At 36.2% G+C, this 26,048-nt stretch overlaps 4 non-coding genes across 4 annotated transcripts; all 4 read right to left on the minus strand.

The window, feature by feature from the left end:
* Positions 1-152: 152 nt before the first annotated feature.
* LOC130903286 (5.8S ribosomal RNA) lies at positions 153-308 on the minus strand. The gene has a single exon (XR_009060676.1). It is a non-coding gene; the product is annotated as a 5.8S ribosomal RNA (ribosomal RNA).
* Positions 309-1,412: 1,104 nt separating this feature from the next.
* Positions 1,413-3,334, minus strand: LOC130903276 (small subunit ribosomal RNA). The gene has a single exon (XR_009060669.1). It is a non-coding gene; the product is annotated as a small subunit ribosomal RNA (ribosomal RNA).
* A 15,440-nt stretch (positions 3,335-18,774) lies between these two features.
* Positions 18,775-18,930, minus strand: LOC130903287 (5.8S ribosomal RNA). Its single transcript, XR_009060677.1, has one exon. It is a non-coding gene; the product is annotated as a 5.8S ribosomal RNA (ribosomal RNA).
* A 1,093-nt stretch (positions 18,931-20,023) lies between these two features.
* LOC130903277 (small subunit ribosomal RNA) lies at positions 20,024-21,945 on the minus strand. The gene has a single exon (XR_009060670.1). It is a non-coding gene; the product is annotated as a small subunit ribosomal RNA (ribosomal RNA).
* Between the last annotated feature and the right edge of the window lie 4,103 nt (positions 21,946-26,048).

Here is a 26,048-nt window from a genome sequence, read left to right on the forward strand (position 1 = left end):
ACAAATACAAAAAAAAATACGCACAAGTTTGTATGTGCATGTGTTTTTTCTTAATTAGTGTGCGTTATTGTTTCACATCCAACACGCTTAGGCATTATTTTTCTTTAATAAATAGAAAAATTTTAAATTCTAAGCAGTCTTTTAAATTGATACGACCCTCAGTCAGGAGTGGTCCGGGAACGAGTATCCGAGGACCGCAATGTGCGTTCGAAATGTCGATGTTCATGTGTCCTGCAGTTCACAAGTTGACGCGCAATTAGCTGCGTTCTTCATCGACCCACGAGCCAAGTGATTCACCGTTCAGGGTAATCATTTTATTATTATGTCGTTTTCTCATATTCTATTCGTCGTATTTTTAATATTTGATTATTATTAAATTAATAATATTATTATAATATCTTATACGCGTATAGAAAATTTATATAACGACATTTTTTATATATATATATATATATATATATATATATATATATATATATTATAATAATGGTAATTATTCGAAACTTTTAGAGAAATTATAATATCGTACTTTGATATATCTGATAAATTTTAACCGCTGCACATGTTTTATTACAAACGAGGCGCGCATAGACAGATATCTCGCACGATATATTCCTCCTCTTTATATTATTACAGTTTTTTTTTTATCTTGAAAGTTTTATACAAATTTCGACGGTCGGGCGTAAATCTTCGAACACCTTCGAAATAATACATAAAAATATTATTTCTAAAACGAATTTTTATACATATCGATAGAATCGACATGTGCTTAAATTTCGTTTAGGTACCCGGATGAAAATGTCTCAATAACATAATCATCACATATAATCTTGTCGATATTTTCTTGTATTACCTTCAAACGATAAAAAACTTAGGTAATAATATAATAAACGAAATAAAATTTATCCATAAAAATATAGACACACACACGACAACAGACGACGTTTCAATAAACTATATATTTTTCGTTTATTATAATAACGATTCTTTATCAGAACGTTTTTAGTTAACAAGAAATTTTGTTAATGATCGTTCCGTCAATCGTTATAATATATAATAATACATATGTTGTTATTGTTGTGTCGTCATCGTCGTCGACGCCTTCTATAAACTATGATAAAAATTTTTCGTTATATTTTTATTGGAAAAATTTATATATGTAAATATATTTTTATAGACGTATGAATTATATTTATCTTTTTTTTTTTTAATTTTATTCGAAACTTGTTCGAATTTTGTAAAAATTAAAAAAAGATTTCAATATATATACATCTATAATATATATATAATTTATAACATATATAAATTTCTTTTGAAGAGTTCGATAATTTTGTAGAAGAAAATTTTCTTTTACAATTAATACAGACTTGATTTCGTTTTTTTTTTTTGTTTAAAAACGAACAAATACTCTGTAATGATCCTTCCGCAGGTTCACCTACGGAAACCTTGTTACGACTTTTACTTCCTCTAAATGATCAAGTTTGGTCATCTTTCCGAAGCATCGGCGACGCCGAAACGCCACCGCGCTCAGTCCGAAGACCTCACTAAATCATTCAATCGGTAGTAGCGACGGGCGGTGTGTACAAAGGGCAGGGACGTAATCAACGCGAGCTTATGACTCGCGCTTACTGGGAATTCCTCGTTCATGGGGAACAATTGCAAGCCCCAATCCCTAGCACGAAGGAGGTTCAGCGGGTTACCCGGGCCGCTCGGCCAGGGAGGACACGCTGATTCCTTCAGTGTAGCGCGCGTGCGGCCCAGAACATCTAAGGGCATCACAGACCTGTTATTGCTCAATCTCGTGCGGCTAGAAGCCGCCTGTCCCTCTAAGAAGAATTATTTGTACGCCGACAGTAAAAACCGCGAACGGCAAGAGCCGAAACTCAATACCGACGGGCCTTTGGGATGTCGAAATACGCCTAGTTAGCAGGCTAGAGTCTCGTTCGTTATCGGAATTAACCAGACAAATCGCTCCACCAACTAAGAACGGCCATGCACCACCACCCACCGAATCAAGAAAGAGCTCTCAATCTGTCAATCCTTCCGGTGTCCGGGCCTGGTGAGGTTTCCCGTGTTGAGTCAAATTAAGCCGCAGGCTCCACTCCTGGTGGTGCCCTTCCGTCAATTCCTTTAAGTTTCAGCTTTGCAACCATACTTCCCCCGGAACCCAAAAGCTTTGGTTTCCCGGAAGCTGCCCGCCGAGTCATCGGAGGAACGTCGGCGGATCGCTAGCTGGCATCGTTTATGGTTAGAACTAGGGCGGTATCTGATCGCCTTCGAACCTCTAACTTTCGTTCTTGATCAATGAAAGCGTTTTTGGCAAATGCTTTCGCTTCTGTCCGTCTTGCGACGATCCAAGAATTTCACCTCTAACGTCGCAATACGAATGCCCCCATCCGTTCCTATTAATCATTACCTCGGGGTTCCGAAAACCAACAAAATAGAACCGAGGTCCTATTCCATTATTCCATGCACACAGTATTCAGGCAAAATTTTGGCCTGCTTTAAGCACTCTAATTTGTTCAAAGTAAACGTGCCGGCCCACCTCGACACTCAGTCAAGAGCACCGCGGCGGGATTGAGTTGGGCCGCCCTTGCGAGCTAAGCCCACCGGCAGGACGTCCCACGACACGCCAGTTAACACCGCGTACGATGAACCAGCGGCGTGGGACACAGATTCGACTACGAGCTTTTTAACCGCAACAACTTTAATATACGCTATTGGAGCTGGAATTACCGCGGCTGCTGGCACCAGACTTGCCCTCCAATTGATCCTCGTTAAAGGGTTTAGAGTGTACTCATTCCGATTACGGGGCCTCGGATGAGTCCCGTATCGTTATTTTTCGTCACTACCTCCCCGTGCCGGGAGTGGGTAATTTGCGCGCCTGCTGCCTTCCTTGGATGTGGTAGCCGTTTCTCAGGCTCCCTCTCCGGAATCGAACCCTGATTCCCCGTTACCCGTTACAACCATGGTAGGCGCAGAACCTACCATCGACAGTTGATAAGGCAGACATTTGAAAGATGCGTCGCCGGTGCGAGACCGTGCGATCAGCGAAAAGTTATTCAGAGTCACCAAATTGTACGATGACGAGCAAGCCCGCCACCGATTGGTTTTGATCTAATAAAAGCGCTCCTTCCGTCTCCGGTCGGAACTCTGTTTGCATGTATTAGCTCTAGAATTACCACAGTTATCCAAGTAAATGTGGGTACGATCTAAGGAACCATAACTGATTTAATGAGCCTTTCGCGGTTTCACCTTAATTTGGCTTGTACTGAGACATGCATGGCTTAATCTTTGAGACAAGCATATGACTACTGGCAGGATCAACCAGGGAACTGTGTTTTATAATATATATAATATATATTATTATTATTATTATTATATATATATATATATATATATTTTATAATAAAAAACTATTATCGAAAAAGTTTTAATAACAATATCCAAAAGAGGATAAATTATGATGATGTTTTTTATATTACATATATACTTTATATTTATACATAATATAATAATCATCTATATTCGTGTATAAACACATTGTTATTTACTTTTTCTTTTGCGTGTTTGCTGCGCTTATTATTGAAAATATATAATTTTCAGCGCCACGCTTTATTTATATTTTTTCTTATTTTATAAAATTTCACCGAATCGACTATAAATCTATCTAAATTTAATCGAAATGAGAAAAATTAGATGATTACGTCGACCGGGCTACAATTTCGACATTATCTCTACCCTTCGCTAGATTGTAAGCGACATGGTTTATACATTAGGTAATAATGAACGAAATTTTTATTCTCGCACGGAATAATGAGAGTTATCGCAAATATTGTGTATTATATATATAAAAGTGTAATATAATATATATTTTTCATAGACGATCGCATATGAATCGCTCACGATAGAACGCTAGCTAAATTCGCGATCTCGCAATAGATATTTAACTTGTGGATAAATTGATATAATATCTGAAAAGGGAACCGCTAGCAATATACGTTAATATATTGGAGGAGAACGGGGACCCTTTCAGAAAACTATATAATCCACCGATGTGGAATGACCGAAACAACGTCTTTACGTAAATTATAACGAGTTTATTAAAATTTAACGAGACGTCAACTTCGATACACCACACATATATGTGCGCTGTACAACGGTACGCCTTCTACATTAACATTAATAAAGATGTATAGTGAAAATATATAAAAGATGTATTGTGAATATTAAAAAGAAGTATTATGAAATTACATGTTTTGTATTTAGAAGCCGTCCGAGGTGTATCTATCACATAAAAGTGTTATGAAAATATTAACAATAAGGAAAAAAAGTATTATGAAATTAGATGGCCGCTCGATGTATGAACGTACGAGGTGTATTATATAAAAGTTGTATGAAAATAGAAATAATAATGAAAAACAAGTATTATGAAATTAAATTCCGCTCGATATAGGAACTTGTCGAGAAAGATGATTTGTGAAGTTGAATGGAGATGTTTTGTATGTAGAAGCCGTCCGAGGTGTATGACATAAAAGTGTTATGAAAATATTAACAATAAGGAAAAAAAGTATTATGAAATTAGATGGCCGCTCGATGTATGAACGTACGAGGTGTATTATATAAAAGTTGTATGAAAATAGAAATAATAATGAAAAACAAGTATTATGAAATTAAATTCCGCTCGATATAGGAACTTGTCGAGAAAGATGATTTGTGAAGTTGAATGGAGATGTTTTGTATGTAGAAGCCGTCCGAGGTGTATGACATAAAAGTGTTATGAAAATATTAACAATAAGGAAAAAAAGTATTATGAAATTAGATGGCCGCTCGATGTATGAACGTACGAGGTGTATTATATAAAAGTTGTATGAAAATAGAAATAATAATGAAAAACAAGTATTATGAAATTAAATTCCGCTCGATATAGCAATTTGTCGAGAAAGATGATTTGTGAAAATTGAGTGGAGATGTTTTGTATGTAGAAGTCGTCCGAGGTGTATGACATAAAAGTGTTATGAAAATATTAACCATAAGGAAAAAAAGTATTATGAAATTAGATCGCCGCTCGATGTATGAACGTACGAGGTGTATTATATAAAAGTTGTATGAAAATAGAAATAATAATGAAAAACAAGTATTATGAAATTAAATTCCGCTCGATATAGGAACTTGTCGAGAAAGATGATTTGTGAAGTTGAATGGAGATGTTTTGTATGTAGAAGTCGTCCGAGGTGTATGACATAAAAATGTTATGAAAATATTAACGATAAAGAAAAAAAGTATTATGAAATTAGATCGTCGCTCGATGTATGAACGTACGAGGTGTATTATATAAAAGTTGTATGAAAATAGTAATAATTATGAAAAGCAAAGTATTACGAAATTAGCTAAGTTCGGTGACTGGCCGGCAGAGAGCGCTAGTGTCTATAAAACGGTATTTAGTTTGTCTTCTGGCCGGCAGAGGGCGCTAGTGTCTATTAAACCGTGTTAAGTTCGGTGACTGGCCGGCAGAGGGCGCTAGTGTCTATAAAAAGGTGTTTAGTTTGTCGTCTCTCCGGCAGAGGGCGCTAGTGTCTATGAAAAGGTGTTTAGTTTGTCGTCTCTCCGGCAGAGGGCGCTAGTGTCTATAAAACTGTGTTTAGTTTGTCTTCTGGCCGGCAGAGGGCGCTAGTGTCTATAAAACAGTGTTAAGTTCGGTGACTGGCCGGCAGAGGGCGCTAGTGTCTATAAAACCGTATTAAGTTTGGTGTCTGGTCGGCAGGATATAGGAACTTGTCGAAAAAGTTGAATTGTGTAAATTGAATGGAAATTTTTTTTATGTAGAAGCCGTTCGAGGTATATTATATAAAAGTGTTATGAAAATATTAACCATAAGGAAAAAAAGTATTATGAAATTAGATCGCCGCTCGATGTATGAACGTACGAGGTGTATTATATAAAAGTTGTATGAAAATAGAAATAATAATGAAAAACAAGTATTATGAAATTAAATTCCGCTCGATATAGCAATTTGTCGAGAAAGATGATTTGTGAAAATTGAGTGGAGATGTTTTGTATTTAAAAGCCGTCCGAGGTGTATGACATAAAAGTGTTATGAAAATATTAACAATAAGGAAAAAAAGTATTATGAATTTAGATCGCCGCTCGATGTATGAACGTACGAGGTGTATTATATAAAAGTTGTATGAAAATAGAAATAATAATGAAAAACAAGTATTATGAAATTAAATTCCGCTCGATATAGGAACTTGTCGAGAAAGATGATTTGTGAAGTTGAATGGAGATGTTTTGTATGTAGAAGTCGTCCGAGGTGTATGACATAAAAATGTTATGAAAATATTAACCATAAGGAAAAAAAGTATTATGAAATTAGATCGCCGCTCGATGTATGAACGTACGAGGTGTATTATATAAAAGTTGTATGAAAATAGAAATAATAATGAAAAACAAGTATTATGAAATTAAATTCCGCTCGATATAGCAATTTGTCGAGAAAGATGATTTGTGAAAATTGAGTGGAGATGTTTTGTATTTAAAAGCCGTCCGAGGTGTATGACATAAAAGTGTTATGAAAATATTAACAATAAGGAAAAAAAGTATTATGAATTTAGATCGCCGCTCGATGTATGAACGTACGAGGTGTATTATATAAAAGTTGTATGAAAATAGAAATAATAATGAAAAACAAGTATTATGAAATTAAATTCCGCTCGATATAGCAATTTGTCGAAAAAGATGATTTGTGAAAATTGAGTGGAGATGTTTTGTATTTAAAAGCCGTCCGAGGTGTATCTATCACATAAAAGTGTTATGAAAATATTAACAATAAGGAAAAAAAGTATTATGAAATTAGATGGCCGCTCGATGTATGAACGTACGAGGTGTATTATATAAAAGTTTTATGAAAATAGTAATAATTATGAAAAATAAAGCATTACGAAATTACCTAAGTTTGGTGACTGGCCGGCAGAGGGCGCTAGTGTCTATAAAACCGTGTTCAGTTTGTCGTCTGGCCGGCAGAGGGCGCTAGTGTCTATAAAACTGTGTTTAGTTTGTCTTCTGGCCGGCAGAGGGCGCTAGTGTCTATTAAACCGTGTTAAGTTCGGTGACTGACCGGCAGAGGGCGCTAGTGTCTATAAAACCGTGTTCAGTTTGTCGTCTGGCCGGCAGAGGGCGCTAGTGTCTATAAAACTGTGTTTAGTTTGTCTTCTGGCCGGCAGAGGGCGCTAGTGTCTATTAAACCGTGTTAAGTTCGGTGACTGGCCGGCAGAGGGCGCTAGTGTCTATAAAAATGTGTTTAGTTTGTCGTCTCTCCGGCAGAGGGCGCTAGTGTCTATAAAACCGTGTTAAGTTCGGTGACTGGCCGGCAGAGGGCGCTAGTGTCTATAAAAATGTGTTTAGTTTGTCGTCTCTCCGGCAGAGGGCGCTAGTGTCTATAAAACCGTGTTCAGTTTGTCGTCTGGCCGGCAGAGGGCGCTAGTGTCTATAAAACTGTGTTTAGTTTGTCTTCTGGCCGGCAGAGGGCGCTAGTGTCTATAAAACAGTGTTAAGTTCGGTGACTGGCCGGCAGAGGGCGCTAGTGTCTATAAAACCGTATAAAGTTTGGTGTCTGGTCGGCAGGATATAGGAACTTGTCGAAAAAGTTGAATTGTGTAAATTGAATGGAAATTTTTTTTATGTAGAAGCCGTTCGAGGTATATTATATAAAAGTGTTATGAAAATATTAACAATAACGGAAAAAAGTATTATGAAATTAGATGGCCTCTCGATGTATGAACGTACGAGGTGTATTATATAAAAGTTTTATGAAAATAGAAATAATAATGAAAAACAAGTATTATGAAATTTAATTCCGCTCGATATAGGAACTTGTCGAGAAAGATGATTTGTGAAGTTGAATGGGGATGTTTTGTATGTAGAAGTCGTCCGAGGTGTATGACATAAAAGTTCGGTCACTGGCCGGCAGAGGGCGCTAGTGTCTATAAAAAGTTGTTCAGTTTGTCGTCTCTCCGGCAGAGGGCGCTAGTGTCTATAAAACTGTGTTTAGTTTGTCGTCTCTCCGGCAGAGGGCGCTAGTGTCTATAAAACCGTGTTAAGTTCGGTGACTGGCCGGCAGAGGGCGCTAGTGTCTATAAAAATGTGTTTAGTTTGTCGTCTCTCCGGCAGAGGGCGCTAGTGTCTATAAAACCGTGTTCAGTTTGTCGTCTGGCCGGCAGAGGGCGCTAGTGTCTATAAAACTGTGTTTGGTTTGTCTTCTGGCCGGCAGAGGGCGCTAGTGTCTATTAAACCGTGTTAAGTTCGGTGACTGGCCGGCAGAGGGCGCTAGTGTCTATAAAACAGTGTTAAGTTCGGTGACTGGCCGGCAGAGGGCGCTAGTGTCTATAAAACCGTATAAAGTTTGGTGTCTGGTCGGCAGGATATAGGAACTTGTCGAAAAAGTTGAATTGTGTAAATTGGATGGAAATTTTTTTTATGTAGAAGTCGTTCGAGGTATATTATATAAAAGTGTTATGAAAATATTAACAATAACGGAAAAAAGTATTATGAAATTAGATGGCCGCTCGATGTATGAACGTACGAGGTGTATTATATAAAAGTTGTATGAAAATAGAAATAATAATGAAAAACAAGTATTATGAAATTTAATTCCGCTCGATATAGGAACTTGTCGAGAAAGATGATATGTGAAGTTGAATGGAGATGTTTTGTATGTAGAAGTCGTCCGAGGTGTATGACATAAAAGTGTTATGAAAATATTAACGATAAAGAAAAAAAGTATTATGAAATTAGATCGTCGCTCGATGTATGAACGTACGAGGTGTATTATATAAAAGTTGTATGAAAATAGAAATAATAATGAAAAACAAGTATTATGAAATTAAATTCCGCTCGATATAGGAACTTGTCGAGAAAGATGATTTGTGAAGTTGAATGGAGATGTTTTGTATGTAGAAGTCGTCCGAGGTGTATGACATAAAAGTGTTATGAAAATATTAACGATAAAGAAAAAAAGTATTATGAAATTAGATCGCCGCTCGATGTATGAACGTACGAGGTGTATTATATAAAAGTTTTATGAAAATAGTAATAATTATGAAAAACAAGTATTATGAAATTAAATTCCGCTCGATATAGGAACTTGTCGAGAAAGATGATTTGTGAAGTTGAATGGAGATGTTTTGTATGTAGAAGTCGTCCGAGGTGTATGACATAAAAATGTTATGAAAATATTAACCATAAGGAAAAAAAGTATTATGAAATTAGATCGCCGCTCGATGTATGAACGTACGAGGTGTATTATATAAAAGTTGTATGAAAATAGAAATAATAATGAAAAACAAGTATTATGAAATTAAATTCCGCTCGATATAGCAATTTGTCGAGAAAGATGATTTGTGAAAATTGAGTGGAGATGTTTTGTATTTAAAAGCCGTCCGAGGTGTATGACATAAAAGTGTTATGAAAATATTAACAATAAGGAAAAAAAGTATTATGAATTTAGATCGCCGCTCGATGTATGAACGTACGAGGTGTATTATATAAAAGTTGTATGAAAATAGAAATAATAATGAAAAACAAGTATTATGAAATTAAATTCCGCTCGATATAGGAACTTGTCGAGAAAGATGATTTGTGAAGTTGAATGGAGATGTTTTGTATGTAGAAGTCGTCCGAGGTGTATGACATAAAAATGTTATGAAAATATTAACCATAAGGAAAAAAAGTATTATGAAATTAGATCGCCGCTCGATGTATGAACGTACGAGGTGTATTATATAAAAGTTGTATGAAAATAGAAATAATAATGAAAAACAAGTATTATGAAATTTAATTCCGCTCGATATAGGAACTTGTCGAGAAAGATGATATGTGAAGTTGAATGGAGATGTTTTGTATGTAGAAGTCGTCCGAGGTGTATGACATAAAAGTGTTATGAAAATATTAACGATAAAGAAAAAAAGTATTATGAAATTAGATCGTCGCTCGATGTATGAACGTACGAGGTGTATTATATAAAAGTTGTATGAAAATAGAAATAATAATGAAAAACAAGTATTATGAAATTAAATTCCGCTCGATATAGGAACTTGTCGAGAAAGATGATTTGTGAAGTTGAATGGAGATGTTTTGTATGTAGAAGTCGTCCGAGGTGTATGACATAAAAGTGTTATGAAAATATTAACGATAAAGAAAAAAAGTATTATGAAATTAGATCGCCGCTCGATGTATGAACGTACGAGGTGTATTATATAAAAGTTTTATGAAAATAGTAATAATTATGAAAAACAAGTATTATGAAATTAAATTCCGCTCGATATAGGAACTTGTCGAGAAAGATGATTTGTGAAGTTGAATGGAGATGTTTTGTATGTAGAAGTCGTCCGAGGTGTATGACATAAAAATGTTATGAAAATATTAACCATAAGGAAAAAAAGTATTATGAAATTAGATCGCCGCTCGATGTATGAACGTACGAGGTGTATTATATAAAAGTTGTATGAAAATAGAAATAATAATGAAAAACAAGTATTATGAAATTAAATTCCGCTCGATATAGCAATTTGTCGAGAAAGATGATTTGTGAAAATTGAGTGGAGATGTTTTGTATTTAAAAGCCGTCCGAGGTGTATGACATAAAAGTGTTATGAAAATATTAACAATAAGGAAAAAAAGTATTATGAATTTAGATCGCCGCTCGATGTATGAACGTACGAGGTGTATTATATAAAAGTTGTATGAAAATAGAAATAATAATGAAAAACAAGTATTATGAAATTAAATTCCGCTCGATATAGGAACTTGTCGAGAAAGATGATTTGTGAAGTTGAATGGAGATGTTTTGTATGTAGAAGTCGTCCGAGGTGTATGACATAAAAATGTTATGAAAATATTAACCATAAGGAAAAAAAGTATTATGAAATTAGATCGCCGCTCGATGTATGAACGTACGAGGTGTATTATATAAAAGTTGTATGAAAATAGAAATAATAATGAAAAACAAGTATTATGAAATTTAATTCCGCTCGATATAGGAACTTGTCGAGAAAGATGATATGTGAAGTTGAATGGAGATGTTTTGTATGTAGAAGTCGTCCGAGGTGTATGACATAAAAGTGTTATGAAAATATTAACGATAAAGAAAAAAAGTATTATGAAATTAGATCGTCGCTCGATGTATGAACGTACGAGGTGTATTATATAAAAGTTGTATGAAAATAGAAATAATAATGAAAAACAAGTATTATGAAATTAAATTCCGCTCGATATAGGAACTTGTCGAGAAAGATGATTTGTGAAGTTGAATGGAGATGTTTTGTATGTAGAAGTCGTCCGAGGTGTATGACATAAAAGTGTTATGAAAATATTAACGATAAAGAAAAAAAGTATTATGAAATTAGATCGCCGCTCGATGTATGAACGTACGAGGTGTATTATATAAAAGTTTTATGAAAATAGTAATAATTATGAAAAACAAGTATTATGAAATTAAATTCCGCTCGATATAGGAACTTGTCGAGAAAGATGATTTGTGAAGTTGAATGGAGATGTTTTGTATGTAGAAGTCGTCCGAGGTGTATGACATAAAAATGTTATGAAAATATTAACCATAAGGAAAAAAAGTATTATGAAATTAGATCGCCGCTCGATGTATGAACGTACGAGGTGTATTATATAAAAGTTGTATGAAAATAGAAATAATAATGAAAAACAAGTATTATGAAATTAAATTCCGCTCGATATAGCAATTTGTCGAGAAAGATGATTTGTGAAAATTGAGTGGAGATGTTTTGTATTTAAAAGCCGTCCGAGGTGTATGACATAAAAGTGTTATGAAAATATTAACAATAAGGAAAAAAAGTATTATGAATTTAGATCGCCGCTCGATGTATGAACGTACGAGGTGTATTATATAAAAGTTGTATGAAAATAGAAATAATAATGAAAAACAAGTATTATGAAATTAAATTCCGCTCGATATAGGAACTTGTCGAGAAAGATGATTTGTGAAGTTGAATGGAGATGTTTTGTATGTAGAAGTCGTCCGAGGTGTATGACATAAAAATGTTATGAAAATATTAACCATAAGGAAAAAAAGTATTATGAAATTAGATCGCCGCTCGATGTATGAACGTACGAGGTGTATTATATAAAAGTTGTATGAAAATAGAAATAATAATAAAAAACAAGTATTATGAAATTAAATTCCGCTCGATATAGGAACTTGTCGAGAAAGATGATTTGTGAAGTTGAATGGAGATGTTTTGTATGTAGAAGTCGTCCGAGGTGTATGACATAAAAATGTTATGAAAATATTAACCATAAGGAAAAAAAGTATTATGAAATTAGATCGCCGCTCGATGTATGAACGTACGAGGTGTATTATATAAAAGTTGTATGAAAATAGAAATAATAATGAAAAACAAGTATTATGAAATTAAATTCCGCTCGATATAGGAACTTGTCGAGAAAGATGATTTGTGAAGTTGAATGGAGATGTTTTGTATGTAGAAGCCGTCCGAGGTGTATGACATAAAAGTGTTATGAAAATATTAACAATAAGGAAAAAAAGTATTATGAAATTAGATGGCCGCTCGATGTATGAACGTACGAGGTGTATTATATAAAAGTTGTATGAAAATAGAAATAATAATGAAAAACAAGTATTATGAAATTAAATTCCGCTCGATATAGCAATTTGTCGAGAAAGATGATTTGTGAAAATTGAGTGGAGATGTTTTGTATGTAGAAGTCGTCCGAGGTGTATGACATAAAAGTGTTATGAAAATATTAACCATAAGGAAAAAAAGTATTATGAAATTAGATCGCCGCTCGATGTATGAACGTACGAGGTGTATTATATAAAAGTTGTATGAAAATAGAAATAATAATGAAAAACAAGTATTATGAAATTAAATTCCGCTCGATATAGGAACTTGTCGAGAAAGATGATTTGTGAAGTTGAATGGAGATGTTTTGTATGTAGAAGTCGTCCGAGGTGTATGACATAAAAATGTTATGAAAATATTAACGATAAAGAAAAAAAGTATTATGAAATTAGATCGTCGCTCGATGTATGAACGTACGAGGTGTATTATATAAAAGTTGTATGAAAATAGTAATAATTATGAAAAGCAAAGTATTACGAAATTAGCTAAGTTCGGTGACTGGCCGGCAGAGAGCGCTAGTGTCTATAAAACGGTATTTAGTTTGTCTTCTGGCCGGCAGAGGGCGCTAGTGTCTATTAAACCGTGTTAAGTTCGGTGACTGGCCGGCAGAGGGCGCTAGTGTCTATAAAAAGGTGTTTAGTTTGTCGTCTCTCCGGCAGAGGGCGCTAGTGTCTATGAAAAGGTGTTTAGTTTGTCGTCTCTCCGGCAGAGGGCGCTAGTGTCTATAAAACTGTGTTTAGTTTGTCTTCTGGCCGGCAGAGGGCGCTAGTGTCTATAAAACAGTGTTAAGTTCGGTGACTGGCCGGCAGAGGGCGCTAGTGTCTATAAAACCGTATTAAGTTTGGTGTCTGGTCGGCAGGATATAGGAACTTGTCGAAAAAGTTGAATTGTGTAAATTGAATGGAAATTTTTTTTATGTAGAAGCCGTTCGAGGTATATTATATAAAAGTGTTATGAAAATATTAACCATAAGGAAAAAAAGTATTATGAAATTAGATCGCCGCTCGATGTATGAACGTACGAGGTGTATTATATAAAAGTTGTATGAAAATAGAAATAATAATGAAAAACAAGTATTATGAAATTAAATTCCGCTCGATATAGCAATTTGTCGAGAAAGATGATTTGTGAAAATTGAGTGGAGATGTTTTGTATTTAAAAGCCGTCCGAGGTGTATGACATAAAAGTGTTATGAAAATATTAACAATAAGGAAAAAAAGTATTATGAATTTAGATCGCCGCTCGATGTATGAACGTACGAGGTGTATTATATAAAAGTTGTATGAAAATAGAAATAATAATGAAAAACAAGTATTATGAAATTAAATTCCGCTCGATATAGGAACTTGTCGAGAAAGATGATTTGTGAAGTTGAATGGAGATGTTTTGTATGTAGAAGTCGTCCGAGGTGTATGACATAAAAATGTTATGAAAATATTAACCATAAGGAAAAAAAGTATTATGAAATTAGATCGCCGCTCGATGTATGAACGTACGAGGTGTATTATATAAAAGTTGTATGAAAATAGAAATAATAATGAAAAACAAGTATTATGAAATTAAATTCCGCTCGATATAGCAATTTGTCGAGAAAGATGATTTGTGAAAATTGAGTGGAGATGTTTTGTATTTAAAAGCCGTCCGAGGTGTATGACATAAAAGTGTTATGAAAATATTAACAATAAGGAAAAAAAGTATTATGAATTTAGATCGCCGCTCGATGTATGAACGTACGAGGTGTATTATATAAAAGTTGTATGAAAATAGAAATAATAATGAAAAACAAGTATTATGAAATTAAATTCCGCTCGATATAGCAATTTGTCGAAAAAGATGATTTGTGAAAATTGAGTGGAGATGTTTTGTATTTAAAAGCCGTCCGAGGTGTATCTATCACATAAAAGTGTTATGAAAATATTAACAATAAGGAAAAAAAGTATTATGAAATTAGATGGCCGCTCGATGTATGAACGTACGAGGTGTATTATATAAAAGTTTTATGAAAATAGTAATAATTATGAAAAATAAAGCATTACGAAATTACCTAAGTTTGGTGACTGGCCGGCAGAGGGCGCTAGTGTCTATAAAACCGTGTTCAGTTTGTCGTCTGGCCGGCAGAGGGCGCTAGTGTCTATAAAACTGTGTTTAGTTTGTCTTCTGGCCGGCAGAGGGCGCTAGTGTCTATTAAACCGTGTTAAGTTCGGTGACTGACCGGCAGAGGGCGCTAGTGTCTATAAAACCGTGTTCAGTTTGTCGTCTGGCCGGCAGAGGGCGCTAGTGTCTATAAAACTGTGTTTAGTTTGTCTTCTGGCCGGCAGAGGGCGCTAGTGTCTATTAAACCGTGTTAAGTTCGGTGACTGGCCGGCAGAGGGCGCTAGTGTCTATAAAAATGTGTTTAGTTTGTCGTCTCTCCGGCAGAGGGCGCTAGTGTCTATAAAACCGTGTTAAGTTCGGTGACTGGCCGGCAGAGGGCGCTAGTGTCTATAAAAATGTGTTTAGTTTGTCGTCTCTCCGGCAGAGGGCGCTAGTGTCTATAAAACCGTGTTCAGTTTGTCGTCTGGCCGGCAGAGGGCGCTAGTGTCTATAAAACTGTGTTTAGTTTGTCTTCTGGCCGGCAGAGGGCGCTAGTGTCTATAAAACAGTGTTAAGTTCGGTGACTGGCCGGCAGAGGGCGCTAGTGTCTATAAAACCGTATAAAGTTTGGTGTCTGGTCGGCAGGATATAGGAACTTGTCGAAAAAGTTGAATTGTGTAAATTGAATGGAAATTTTTTTTATGTAGAAGCCGTTCGAGGTATATTATATAAAAGTGTTATGAAAATATTAACAATAACGGAAAAAAGTATTATGAAATTAGATGGCCTCTCGATGTATGAACGTACGAGGTGTATTATATAAAAGTTTTATGAAAATAGAAATAATAATGAAAAACAAGTATTATGAAATTTAATTCCGCTCGATATAGGAACTTGTCGAGAAAGATGATTTGTGAAGTTGAATGGGGATGTTTTGTATGTAGAAGTCGTCCGAGGTGTATGACATAAAAGTTCGGTCACTGGCCGGCAGAGGGCGCTAGTGTCTATAAAAAGTTGTTCAGTTTGTCGTCTCTCCGGCAGAGGGCGCTAGTGTCTATAAAACTGTGTTTAGTTTGTCGTCTCTCCGGCAGAGGGCGCTAGTGTCTATAAAACCGTGTTAAGTTCGGTGACTGGCCGGCAGAGGGCGCTAGTGTCTATAAAAATGTGTTTAGTTTGTCGTCTCTCCGGCAGAGGGCGCTAGTGTCTATAAAACCGTGTTCAGTTTGTCGTCTGGCCGGCAGAGGGCGCTAGTGTCTATAAAACTGTGTTTGGTTTGTCTTCTGGCCGGCAGAGGGCGCTAGTGTCTATTAAACCGTGTTAAGTTCGGTGACTGGCCGGCAGAGGGCGCTAGTGTCTATAAAACAGTGTTAAGTTCGGTGACTGGCCGGCAGAGGGCGCTAGTGTCTATAAAACCGTATAAAGTTTGGTGTCTGGTCGGCAGGATATAGGAACTTGTCGAAAAAGTTGAATTGTGTAAATTGGATGGAAATTTTTTTTATGTAGAAGTCGTTCGAGGTATATTATATAAAAGTGTTATGAAAATATTAACAATAACGGAAAAAAGTATTATGAAATTAGATGGCCGCTCGATGTATGAACGTACGAGGTGTATTATATAAAAGTTGTATGAAAATAGAAATAATAATGAAAAACAAGTATTATGAAATTTAATTCCGCTCGATATAGGAACTTGTCGAGAAAGATGATATGTGAAGTTGAATGGAGATGTTTTGTATGTAGAAGTCGTCCGAGGTGTATGACATAAAAGTGTTATGAAAATATTAACGATAAAGAAAAAAAGTATTATGAAATTAGATCGTCGCTCGATGTATGAACGTACGAGGTGTATTATATAAAAGTTGTATGAAAATAGTAATAATTATGAAAAGCAAAGTATTACGAAATTAGCTAAGTTCGGTGACTGGCCGGCAGAGAGCGCTAGTGTCTATAAAACGGTATTTAGTTTGTCTTCTGGCCGGCAGAGGGCGCTAGTGTCTATTAAACCGTGTTAAGTTCGGTGACTGGCCGGCAGAGGGCGCTAGTGTCTATAAAAAGGTGTTTAGTTTGTCGTCTCTCCGGCAGAGGGCGCTAGTGTCTATGAAAAGGTGTATATATACCCAGTTCCGACGATCGATTTGCACGTCAGAATCGCTACGGACCTCCATCAGGGTTTCCCCTGACTTCGTCCTGACCAGGCATAGTTCACCATCTTTCGGGTCCCAGCGTGTACGCTCTTGGTGCGCCTCTTCTCGTAATGAGAACGAGACGCCCCGGGAGTGCGAAGCGTTTACAATTTTTATTTGCAAATCGCTTATCCTCCCTTGGTCTACGCGAGGTAAACCTTTACTTTCATTACGCCTTTAGGTTTAGTTATTTCCCAATGACTCGCGCACATGCTAGACTCCTTGGTCCGTGTTTCAAGACGGGTCCTGAAATTACCCAAATCGATAGCGTCGTTGATCGGCGTTTCAAAACGAGGTCTGTTCGAGAACACCGTAACCAACAGTCGTTCCGGGACAGAATCGGCATTATGTCCGATTACCGTCAAACACGAAACGCTCTTGCTACGGGCCGAACGCTAATTAATCTAGCGGCCCCGCGCCATATTTCTACCGTCGAGCGAGTCTGTCGGAACATCGAGGGTCCCCATGAATTCGAATAAAATCAAGTGGTCTACCACCTCGAGTCTTAGACAGACACCCAACGGATCACGACGTCCTACTAGAGGAAAAGTGCACGCGTTCGATATCGATTAGAAAAACGTAAAACGCGATTTATTGTAATATGCCGAAACACAAACAATATCCGTCATACAAACGTTCAACTTCAATTATCGAAACGCGAATGAATTTCCTCTTTCGACCTTTCGGGTTTCTCAGGTTTACCCCTGAACGGTTTCACGTACTCTTGAACTCTCTCTTCAAAGTGCTTTTCAACTTTCCCTCACGGTACTTGTTCGCTATCGGTCTCGTGGTCATATTTAGCCTTAGATGGAGTTTACCACCCACTTAGGGCTGCACTCTCAAGCAACCCGACTCTCAGGAGAGATCCTCACGCAATCGGCAACGGTCGCTACGGGCCTGGCACCCTCTATGGGCTGTGGCCCCGTTCAAGAAGGACTTGGACGCGCCGCACGATCTCGTGATAAACGGATCCTCCCTAACACCACATTTCCCGGTGGCCGATATCGACCACGGGATTCGGTGCTGGGCTTTTCCCTGTTCGCTCGCAGCTACTGAGGGAATCCTAGTTAGTTTCTTTTCCTCCGCTTAGTAATATGCTTAAATTCAGCGGGTAATCTCACCTGCTCTGAGGTCGATATATTATAATATATCTCGTATAATATTTAAATACAATTCGCCAAACTATCATAAAAAAAAAACGTGTGTTTAATAATATCATCTCTCATATGAAATATAACATTATTTGTTTTTATTTAAAGAGTCGGCAGCAGCAGCAGCAGCATCAGCATCAGCATCAGCAACACACCACCAGCCTTTATACATATATAATATTTTTAATATATATAATTCATATATTTTGTCGATATACCGTGTGTATAAATGATATAAATAAAACACTGGTCAGACGTCCAGTCTTCGAAACTTTATTATTTCTCTCGGACACGACGACCGCGTTATCATTTTATCATAAATATATTATATATACACACACTTATTTATCGACTATATATACGTCGTATATATGTATAATATATATATATATATATATTATATATAAATATAACTCTCTACCAAACAAATTTTATGTATTTCATATAAATACACGATTAATTTATGGTATAGCGGGTTGTGTTCAAAAATTGCGTAACTTTTTCTATAAAAATTTACGCTGCTTTTCGCACTTTAGGATGCCGCACAAATACAAAAAAAAATACGCACAAGTTTGTATGTGCATGTGTTTTTTCTTAATTAGTGTGCGTTATTGTTTCACATCCAACACGCTTAGGCATTATTTTTCTTTAATAAATAGAAAAATTTTAAATTCTAAGCAGTCTTTTAAATTGATACGACCCTCAGTCAGGAGTGGTCCGGGAACGAGTATCCGAGGACCGCAATGTGCGTTCGAAATGTCGATGTTCATGTGTCCTGCAGTTCACAAGTTGACGCGCAATTAGCTGCGTTCTTCATCGACCCACGAGCCAAGTGATTCACCGTTCAGGGTAATCATTTTATTATTATGTCGTTTTCTCATATTCTATTCGTCGTATTTTTAATATTTGATTATTATTAAATTAATAATATTATTATAATATCTTATACGCGTATAGAAAATTTATATAACGACATTTTTATATATATATATATATATATATATATATATATTATAATAAATGGTAATTATTCGAAACTTTTAGAGAAATTATAATATCGTACTTTGATATATCTGATAAATTTTAACCGCTGCACATGTTTTATTACAAACGAGGCGCGCATAGACAGATATCTCGCACGATATATTCCTCCTCTTTATATTATTACAGTTTTTTTTTTATCTTGAAAGTTTTATACAAATTTCGACGGTCGGGCGTAATCTTCGAACACCTTCGAAATAATACATAAAAATATTATTTCTAAAACGAATTTTTATACATATCGATAGAATCGACATGTGCTTAAATTTCGTTTAGGTACCCGGATGAAAATGTCTCAATAACATAATCATCACATATAATCTTGTCGATATTTTCTTGTATTACCTTCAAACGATAAAAAACTTAGGTAATAATATAATAAACGAAATAAAATTTATCCATAAAAATATAGACACACACACGACAACAGACGACGTTTCAATAAACTATATATTTTTCGTTTATTATAATAACGATTCTTTATCAGAACGTTTTTAGTTAACAAGAAATTTTGTTAATGATCGTTCCGTCAATCGTTATAATATATAATAATACATATGTTGTTATTGTTGTGTCGTCATCGTCGTCGACGCCTTCTATAAACTATGATAAAAATTTTTCGTTATATTTTTATTGGAAAAATTTATATATGTAAATATATTTTTATAGACGTATGAATTATATTTATCTTTTTTTTTTTTAATTTTATTCGAAACTTGTTCGAATTTTGTAAAAATTAAAAAAAGATTTCAATATATATACATCTATAATATATATATAATTTATAACATATATAAATTTCTTTTGAAGAGTTCGATAATTTTGTAGAAGAAAATTTTCTTTTACAATTAATACAGACTTGATTTCGTTTTTTTTTTTTGTTTAAAAACGAACAAATACTCTGTAATGATCCTTCCGCAGGTTCACCTACGGAAACCTTGTTACGACTTTTACTTCCTCTAAATGATCAAGTTTGGTCATCTTTCCGAAGCATCGGCGACGCCGAAACGCCACCGCGCTCAGTCCGAAGACCTCACTAAATCATTCAATCGGTAGTAGCGACGGGCGGTGTGTACAAAGGGCAGGGACGTAATCAACGCGAGCTTATGACTCGCGCTTACTGGGAATTCCTCGTTCATGGGGAACAATTGCAAGCCCCAATCCCTAGCACGAAGGAGGTTCAGCGGGTTACCCGGGCCGCTCGGCCAGGGAGGACACGCTGATTCCTTCAGTGTAGCGCGCGTGCGGCCCAGAACATCTAAGGGCATCACAGACCTGTTATTGCTCAATCTCGTGCGGCTAGAAGCCGCCTGTCCCTCTAAGAAGAATTATTTGTACGCCGACAGTAAAAACCGCGAACGGCAAGAGCCGAAACTCAATACCGACGGGCCTTTGGGATGTCGAAATACGCCTAGTTAGCAGGCTAGAGTCTCGTTCGTTATCGGAATTAACCAGACAAATCGCTCCACCAACTAAGAACGGCCATGCACCACCACCCACCGAATCAAGAAAGAGCTCTCAATCTGTCAATCCTTCCGGTGTCCGGGCCTGGTGAGGTTTCCCGTGTTGAGTCAAATTAAGCCGCAGGCTCCACTCCTGGTGGTGCCCTTCCGTCAATTCCTTTAAGTTTCAGCTTTGCAACCATACTTCCCCCGGAACCCAAAAGCTTTGGTTTCCCGGAAGCTGCCCGCCGAGTCATCGGAGGAACGTCGGCGGATCGCTAGCTGGCATCGTTTATGGTTAGAACTAGGGCGGTATCTGATCGCCTTCGAACCTCTAACTTTCGTTCTTGATCAATGAAAGCGTTTTTGGCAAATGCTTTCGCTTCTGTCCGTCTTGCGACGATCCAAGAATTTCACCTCTAACGTCGCAATACGAATGCCCCCATCCGTTCCTATTAATCATTACCTCGGGGTTCCGAAAACCAACAAAATAGAACCGAGGTCCTATTCCATTATTCCATGCACACAGTATTCAGGCAAAATTTTGGCCTGCTTTAAGCACTCTAATTTGTTCAAAGTAAACGTGCCGGCCCACCTCGACACTCAGTCAAGAGCACCGCGGCGGGATTGAGTTGGGCCGCCCTTGCGAGCTAAGCCCACCGGCAGGACGTCCCACGACACGCCAGTTAACACCGCGTACGATGAACCAGCGGCGTGGGACACAGATTCGACTACGAGCTTTTTAACCGCAACAACTTTAATATACGCTATTGGAGCTGGAATTACCGCGGCTGCTGGCACCAGACTTGCCCTCCAATTGATCCTCGTTAAAGGGTTTAGAGTGTACTCATTCCGATTACGGGGCCTCGGATGAGTCCCGTATCGTTATTTTTCGTCACTACCTCCCCGTGCCGGGAGTGGGTAATTTGCGCGCCTGCTGCCTTCCTTGGATGTGGTAGCCGTTTCTCAGGCTCCCTCTCCGGAATCGAACCCTGATTCCCCGTTACCCGTTACAACCATGGTAGGCGCAGAACCTACCATCGACAGTTGATAAGGCAGACATTTGAAAGATGCGTCGCCGGTGCGAGACCGTGCGATCAGCGAAAAGTTATTCAGAGTCACCAAATTGTACGATGACGAGCAAGCCCGCCACCGATTGGTTTTGATCTAATAAAAGCGCTCCTTCCGTCTCCGGTCGGAACTCTGTTTGCATGTATTAGCTCTAGAATTACCACAGTTATCCAAGTAAATGTGGGTACGATCTAAGGAACCATAACTGATTTAATGAGCCTTTCGCGGTTTCACCTTAATTTGGCTTGTACTGAGACATGCATGGCTTAATCTTTGAGACAAGCATATGACTACTGGCAGGATCAACCAGGGAACTGTGTTTTATAATATATATAATATATATTATTATTATTATTATTATATATATATATATATATATATTTTATAATAAAAAACTATTATCGAAAAAGTTTTAATAACAATATCCAAAAGAGGATAAATTATGATGATGTTTTTTATATTACATATATACTTTATATTTATACATAATATAATAATCATCTATATTCGTGTATAAACACATTGTTATTTACTTTTTCTTTTGCGTGTTTGCTGCGCTTATTATTGAAAATATATAATTTTCAGCGCCACGCTTTATTTATATTTTTTCTTATTTTATAAAATTTCACCGAATCGACTATAAATCTATCTAAATTTAATCGAAATGAGAAAAATTAGATGATTACGTCGACCGGGCTACAATTTCGACATTATCTCTACCCTTCGCTAGATTGTAAGCGACATGGTTTATACATTAGGTAATAATGAACGAAATTTTTATTCTCGCACGGAATAATGAGAGTTATCGCAAATATTGTGTATTATATATATAAAAGTGTAATATAATATATATTTTTCATAGACGATCGCATATGAATCGCTCACGATAGAACGCTAGCTAAATTCGCGATCTCGCAATAGATATTTAACTTGTGGATAAATTGATATAATATCTGAAAAGGGAACCGCTAGCAATATACGTTAATATATTGGAGGAGAACGGGGACCCTTTCAGAAAACTATATAATCCACCGATGTGGAATGACCGAAACAACGTCTTTACGTAAATTATAACGAGTTTATTAAAATTTAACGAGACGTCAACTTCGATACACCACACATATATGTGCGCTGTACAACGGTACGCCTTCTACATTAACATTAATAAAGATGTATAGTGAAAATATATAAAAGATGTATTGTGAATATTAAAAAGAAGTATTATGAAATTACATGTTTTGTATTTAGAAGCCGTCCGAGGTGTATCTATCACATAAAAGTGTTATGAAAATATTAACAATAAGGAAAAAAAGTATTATGAAATTAGATGGCCGCTCGATGTATGAACGTACGAGGTGTATTATATAAAAGTTGTATGAAAATAGAAATAATAATGAAAAACAAGTATTATGAAATTAAATTCCGCTCGATATAGGAACTTGTCGAGAAAGATGATTTGTGAAGTTGAATGGAGATGTTTTGTATGTAGAAGCCGTCCGAGGTGTATGACATAAAAGTGTTATGAAAATATTAACAATAAGGAAAAAAAGTATTATGAAATTAGATGGCCGCTCGATGTATGAACGTACGAGGTGTATTATATAAAAGTTGTATGAAAATAGAAATAATAATGAAAAACAAGTATTATGAAATTAAATTCCGCTCGATATAGGAACTTGTCGAGAAAGATGATTTGTGAAGTTGAATGGAGATGTTTTGTATGTAGAAGCCGTCCGAGGTGTATGACATAAAAGTGTTATGAAAATATTAACAATAAGGAAAAAAAGTATTATGAAATTAGATGGCCGCTCGATGTATGAACGTACGAGGTGTATTATATAAAAGTTGTATGAAAATAGAAATAATAATGAAAAACAAGTATTATGAAATTAAATTCCGCTCGATATAGCAATTTGTCGAGAAAGATGATTTGTGAAAATTGAGTGGAGATGTTTTGTATGTAGAAGTCGTCCGAGGTGTATGACATAAAAGTGTTATGAAAATATTAACCATAAGGAAAAAAAGTATTATGAAATTAGATCGCCGCTCGATGTATGAACGTACGAGGTGTATTATATAAAAGTTGTATGAAAATAGAAATAATAATGAAAAACAAGTATTATGAAATTAAATTCCGCTCGATATAGGAACTTGTCGAGAAAGATGATTTGTGAAGTTGAATGGAGATGTTTTGTATGTAGAAGTCGTCCGAGGTGTATGACATAAAAATGTTATGAAAATATTAACGATAAAGAAAAAAAGTATTATGAAATTAGATCGTCGCTCGATGTATGAACGTACGAGGTGTATTATATAAAAGTTGTATGAAAATAGTAATAATTATGAAAAGCAAAGTATTACGAAATTAGCTAAGTTCGGTGACTGGCCGGCAGAGAGCGCTAGTGTCTATAAAACGGTATTTAGTTTGTCTTCTGGCCGGCAGAGGGCGCTAGTGTCTATTAAACCGTGTTAAGTTCGGTGACTGGCCGGCAGAGGGCGCTAGTGTCTATAAAAAGGTGTTTAGTTTGTCGTCTCTCCGGCAGAGGGCGCTAGTGTCTATGAAAAGGTGTTTAGTTTGTCGTCTCTCCGGCAGAGGGCGCTAGTGTCTATAAAACTGTGTTTAGTTTGTCTTCTGGCCGGCAGAGGGCGCTAGTGTCTATAAAACAGTGTTAAGTTCGGTGACTGGCCGGCAGAGGGCGCTAGTGTCTATAAAACCGTATTAAGTTTGGTGTCTGGTCGGCAGGATATAGGAACTTGTCGAAAAAGTTGAATTGTGTAAATTGAATGGAAATTTTTTTTATGTAGAAGCCGTTCGAGGTATATTATATAAAAGTGTTATGAAAATATTAACCATAAGGAAAAAAAGTATTATGAAATTAGATCGCCGCTCGATGTATGAACGTACGAGGTGTATTATATAAAAGTTGTATGAAAATAGAAATAATAATGAAAAACAAGTATTATGAAATTAAATTCCGCTCGATATAGCAATTTGTCGAGAAAGATGATTTGTGAAAATTGAGTGGAGATGTTTTGTATTTAAAAGCCGTCCGAGGTGTATGACATAAAAGTGTTATGAAAATATTAACAATAAGGAAAAAAAGTATTATGAATTTAGATCGCCGCTCGATGTATGAACGTACGAGGTGTATTATATAAAAGTTGTATGAAAATAGAAATAATAATGAAAAACAAGTATTATGAAATTAAATTCCGCTCGATATAGGAACTTGTCGAGAAAGATGATTTGTGAAGTTGAATGGAGATGTTTTGTATGTAGAAGTCGTCCGAGGTGTATGACATAAAAATGTTATGAAAATATTAACCATAAGGAAAAAAAGTATTATGAAATTAGATCGCCGCTCGATGTATGAACGTACGAGGTGTATTATATAAAAGTTGTATGAAAATAGAAATAATAATGAAAAACAAGTATTATGAAATTAAATTCCGCTCGATATAGCAATTTGTCGAGAAAGATGATTTGTGAAAATTGAGTGGAGATGTTTTGTATTTAAAAGCCGTCCGAGGTGTATGACATAAAAGTGTTATGAAAATATTAACAATAAGGAAAAAAAGTATTATGAATTTAGATCGCCGCTCGATGTATGAACGTACGAGGTGTATTATATAAAAGTTGTATGAAAATAGAAATAATAATGAAAAACAAGTATTATGAAATTAAATTCCGCTCGATATAGCAATTTGTCGAAAAAGATGATTTGTGAAAATTGAGTGGAGATGTTTTGTATTTAAAAGCCGTCCGAGGTGTATCTATCACATAAAAGTGTTATGAAAATATTAACAATAAGGAAAAAAAGTATTATGAAATTAGATGGCCGCTCGATGTATGAACGTACGAGGTGTATTATATAAAAGTTTTATGAAAATAGTAATAATTATGAAAAATAAAGCATTACGAAATTACCTAAGTTTGGTGACTGGCCGGCAGAGGGCGCTAGTGTCTATAAAACCGTGTTCAGTTTGTCGTCTGGCCGGCAGAGGGCGCTAGTGTCTATAAAACTGTGTTTAGTTTGTCTTCTGGCCGGCAGAGGGCGCTAGTGTCTATTAAACCGTGTTAAGTTCGGTGACTGACCGGCAGAGGGCGCTAGTGTCTATAAAACCGTGTTCAGTTTGTCGTCTGGCCGGCAGAGGGCGCTAGTGTCTATAAAACTGTGTTTAGTTTGTCTTCTGGCCGGCAGAGGGCGCTAGTGTCTATTAAACCGTGTTAAGTTCGGTGACTGGCCGGCAGAGGGCGCTAGTGTCTATAAAAATGTGTTTAGTTTGTCGTCTCTCCGGCAGAGGGCGCTAGTGTCTATAAAACCGTGTTAAGTTCGGTGACTGGCCGGCAGAGGGCGCTAGTGTCTATAAAAATGTGTTTAGTTTGTCGTCTCTCCGGCAGAGGGCGCTAGTGTC

This window comes from Diorhabda carinulata, unplaced genomic scaffold (assembly GCF_026250575.1).
Source record: "Diorhabda carinulata isolate Delta unplaced genomic scaffold, icDioCari1.1 Dcau_19, whole genome shotgun sequence".
Lineage (NCBI taxonomy): Eukaryota > Metazoa > Arthropoda > Insecta > Coleoptera > Chrysomelidae > Diorhabda > Diorhabda carinulata.